This window comes from Microtus ochrogaster, chromosome 21, assembly GCF_000317375.1.
Source record: "Microtus ochrogaster isolate Prairie Vole_2 chromosome 21, MicOch1.0, whole genome shotgun sequence".
NCBI lineage: Eukaryota > Metazoa > Chordata > Mammalia > Rodentia > Cricetidae > Microtus > Microtus ochrogaster.
In genome coordinates, this window is record NC_022022.1 from 48,360,958 (window position 1) to 48,366,180 (window position 5,223).

Genomic DNA, 5,223 nt, shown 5'->3' on the forward strand with positions numbered 1-5,223 from the left:
CTGCCTAGACACCCACAAAGCCAGTACGTGCAGTAGGATCAAAAACCCATTGCCATTGTTCTTGAGTTCTCAGTAGTCCTCATTGTCCGCTATGTTCAGCTCAGAGGTTCATTTTTAAATTTGTTCTGTTGGTCTCTCTTTTATATTGCAGGTGAGAACAGCCACACAATTTAAAATACAAAACACAAATAGATTCAAGTTTTTAAAAAATCATGTTTTCAGTTCGGGGACATTTTTTAAATTTCACTTTCCTCTACTCAAATCTTCTTTCTTCAAAAAATGGCATTTAGAATGCAATTTAAAATTGAATTTCCAACAGGAAAAAAATAAGGAGTAAAAATAATGAAGTTAGTTTAGAATCATGTCTGCCCTGCCATGCTATCCGTGTGAGGGCCTTTATTCTACCATGAACAATATATGTATGAAGAGGTCACTCAACAATAAGAAATTAAAGTTCAGAGTGCTCTGGATGCCTTCCGTGCAAAGTATTTTATTACTGCAAAGACTGATTGGAGTCATTTTTTCAAACAGTCATGAAGAGCTCATTAGGATATTTTCCTCATCCCCAGACTGATTATTGTCTCCTCAAGACAGCAGGCAGGCATGTGGGAAGCATTGTCTGGGGAATTAAGCATTTTCCTGGCAAACCATTTTACAAAGGTTCATAGAGCAAGAGATTATCCCCTGTTGGTTAGGTAGAAGCTCTTCTAGCCACTTCAAAAGAGCCAACAGCCTCGTTCACCCTTTGCGAATCCAGTTATAATCAATGGGATGTAAAGATTACATCCCTGCCTCTAGTCACAGACTGCTTTTTCTTTGCATTCTTATTGATTTAGCTATGAGTGTATTTAACCATTAAAGGCATTACTGCATCCCCCAGTCCTGCACTTAAAGAAACCTAGAGCGTCCTTTTAAGAAATATGAAAACAGACAAGTTTACATCTGAATTGACTCACTATTGGGGAAAATAATTGAGCAGTTATTTATGCACAAGGAAAAATTACCCAAATTATTCAACAGTGATTTTTTTTAAATAACCACAATTGACTATTTCAGTTTTGAGATAATAACAATGATAACAGTTGTGCTAATACAGTTATGGATTATATGAACGAGGCCTAGTGAATACTTTAAATGCTTTATGTCATTTAATTTTCAGAGCAAAATATCTGGATTCCTTTCTACTTTTTGGTAACAAAAATTGACACAGCCCAGTGAAATAATTTATGTAAGGTAAAGACAGTTATTATGTATTAAACCTGATGTTAGAACCTAAATCTGCCTGAAGACAAAGCCAATGCTTTCAGCTGATATATTATTGCCAATGTAAAATTTAAGAGGGTCCTGACAATCCAGTTGATTTCATGTGACCACAAATATTTATTGAAGACTACTTTTCTGATTTTTCACTTAATGTTCTGTATGGCTTTAGCCTGGCAAGTGTTCTGAGAATTATTTATGGCTTATCACAATCTACTGAATCATATGCTCTGGCAAAACTTCTTAGATCAAGGACTAACATACTATTATCATTGCTTTTATCACACTGGGTGAGTCACAGTCCTTGGCTTCTCTTTCATTTGGTTTGCATGCACCAGTGTCCACACCTGTGCTTAACTAACACAAAGTGGAATATAAGAGGGAAGAAGAAAAGAAAGGAAGAAATGAGAAAGGAAAGGCAATGATTAGCAGAGTGAGAATGAGGAAAAAGGTAACAATTTGGGAATGCTATGGATCCCAAGAGCATTCCTAAATTTTTGTCATTCTTTGATATGTGACCTTAACTATTCATGTCTACCTACCGCCATCATATGCACAAAAATGAGTGGATAGATTTGAAAATACATAAGCTATTACCTCATGCTAAATAGGCCTTTGCTACTGTTAGAGAAGCATATTAATAGCTGATTTTTAATAGCTGTGTATGTCTTACTTTTTTGACACAAATACTACTACATCAAATAACGACACTAGTCCAAGTGTTAAGTTCACATGAATAGCTCCATTGTGGGAAATATGAATTGGCAAAGAACCCACAAATTTACCTTATTTAAATTTTATAACTTTGAAACAAAATCCATAGATAGCCCAGACAGTGAAATACCCATATATAAAATTTGAAAGAATGAAAGACATAAGCTTCTAATAAGACCATTTAATTGCGGCAGGGGGCGGGGCAAAGTAAAAACTCTGAAGAAAAAAAAAGGCTTGGAAGTACAAAGGGAGACAATTTATTGGGAAACATATGTGAAGTTCATACTTTGTCAATTTCTGTAGTAGAATTTACCCTGCTTTCTTTCTTCATCTGATCCAGATGGCCCCTCCTTAATTAAAGCGATCGCACAGCTCCAAGGCCTGCATTGTCATGTCCTTGTGGGCTCTGTTATGCCACAAATGACTTTCACATCTGGGAAAATATATTGTCTTTTTGCTATAACTAGAACCTTTGCAACAACCTTCATTTCAACTCTGCCTCTCTTTTTTTTAAAAGTCTAATTATCTTTTTAAAATAATCAGAATTGTAATTTAAATATTACAGTACATAATTAACCACACTGGTTGACAGAGAATGAGGAATTGTGGCTCCAGGCAAGCATCACAATTAATATATACCATGGGGAATGCATCCTATAATGTAAAGGTGTGTCATCTGGCTGGTGTGCAGGGAGGAGAACTGAGTAGGCTGGCTCTCCTCTGACCAGACAGCTGCCTTGGGTAAGATGCTAAAACCCCATTAACCTTTAGTCTGGTCTCACTTCTTCAGATGTTCTGTTTAGCGGTGTCTCTAAATGAAAGCTATCTGCAACTCCCCAAAGACAGTCCCTTCCATCCTCTTGGAATTATGGTTCCTCTGAAGGGTAGCATGTGCATGAGCTTTCACAGTTTTGTCTTCTTACTTTTATTTATTTATGTTTTCAGTTTTAGCTTGATATCCCATAGTGGAGGGATCTTAGACCTACCTCTCTTGTGGGTATCCTTTAGGAAGCTGACTCAGCTGTGAGCCCTACACTTTAATGCACTGGGGAGGAGCTGATGAAAAATAGATGTAATTAAGTCCCTCTGTGCCACAGAGCCAGCATCATCTTAAGACAGTTAAATTGCGGGGAAAAAAATGCTATTGATTCTTAGAGAAGAAACATGCATCCCAAATATAGCAAGGGCCCTTCTATTTTCACCAAGATTTTCAAGGTTTGAGCCTAACAGGTCAGGGTCTCTCTCTCTCTCTCTCTCTCTCTCTCTCTCTCTCTCTCTCTCTCTCTCTCTCTGTCTCTCTCGCTGTGTGTGTGTGTGTGTGTGTGTGTGTGTGTGTGTGTGTGGTTTAACTGAAGAGAGAACACAGGATCCATATGAAAGCTTTCCATGGCTAACTGATGCTTCTCAGTCAGTAACTACTAAGAGTATCATCTGAAATTCATTTTAAAAGGAAATTCTTCATGTCTCCTTCAGGTTTCCAGTATGGGAAAAGCAATGCTCACCCCTTGTCCTAGCTTCCCTAAAGAGCAAAAGTAATCAGCTAAAGCACAAGTCGTAAAAAGGAGGAAAAGAATACCAGGAAAGCGAAAGAACATTAGTGATGGTTTGACAATCACGTAGTGTCTCTGGGTTGGCCTTGTTAACTTGCTGAACTTTACAGTGACCTTCTGCCCACATTTGCAGATTCCCTGCTGATGTAGCAAGCTCACTCTCACACATGCTATCTGTTTCAGTGGTGACTGTTGTTTTTGCTATTCCCTTGCGTTCTCTTGTTGTCTTTTTAGACCTAGAAACGGCATAACATAATGGAACCATTTACCATTTTTTTTAATTGGGTCCATGTTTCTACCATTATGGAAAGCCAGATGCTGACTTTTTTTCCCCCCTAGAATCCTGTGCACCTTTACTGAAAGTTAAAGAGAGATGCTAGCTCTGGAATTTTGGGTTTAATAAGACCTCCCTCCTAATGACTCGGAAAGTAAATGAGAAGACATAGCTGAAGTTGGCACTCCTTGATCATGCCCATTGCTTGTGTCTACCTAATGAAGATGCTGGCCAGCACTGCTCCTTTAGACATCATGTCTGTCTGTAAACACTAGACCTTTTCTGTATCTTTACCTGCATAAACACGTAGATGACTGCATTTGAATGTACTGAAACCTTGGAACGGGCTCAACAAATGATGGATATCATTTCTTATATGTGCCTTTGACAGAAAATGGTTGCTAAATTTTTTTGGTCCAATATTTTCTAAAAATTAAGACTTGGTTATTTACTATTAAGTACCTGTTAATTTATTGTAGTTTTTTTACATGAACAATTATAACAGATGAATATTTTTCCAGTGTTTAGTAACTGATTTTACAGACAATTAAATCTCTCCATGAAGAAGATTAATCAACTTTTAATGTGAAATTCTATTATTGATTTCACTGTATATATACTTTATGCTATCATCAAATGTGTCATTTCAAAGTTTATGTATATTAAAATACCTACACTCACTTACACCCATGGCTATTAAACAATTAACCCACTTTTCATGGGTAATCAACCCACAATAATTTGGTTTGAGTCTTCATTACCCAGATTAATTCAAATAAAAAGACACAGTGAGGCAAAAATTGGATAAGTGGATCCTGTCTGCTCCCAACTGTCTTAGATTTCCAGAGGGATGTCTGAATCGAATCCTGACAAAATGCCTCTCTTCATCGTAACCCCTTTAATCAAATGCAACGTGATTTTTCCCTATTTCTTAAATTATCCATTTATGAGTTGTGTTAATATTTTAGGTTTAATGTTTTCAAGGCCCGAGGTTGCAGAAGTTTTTACTTCTATACCCCCTAAGTTACACAATTAAAGTTTAGTTTGCTTACAGAGTTAATTAAAGTCATATAAACAAGAAATAGAATATATTATATATATATATATAATATATGTAAAGAGTGTTCTTTAATAGTAAGTGAATCTTGGATTTTTAACAAAGCTGCAAATTCCATCTTACTTTTCTTTGCATACCGTTGATTGGTAATAGTGCAATGGTGAAGTGAACTAAGTTTCACATGAGTGTCACTATTCTATTAAATAATTTGAGTCCTGCTTGGAAGTCATCTATTAACAAATATCTGGGAATGTTTTTTTTTTTTTCAGGGCAAGCAGCTTCTTTATTTAATTAACCAATGACCTTCCTCCATCACTTCCCCTTTTTCTGTTTAAACAAAAAAAGGAAGGCTTTAACTTTAACATAGC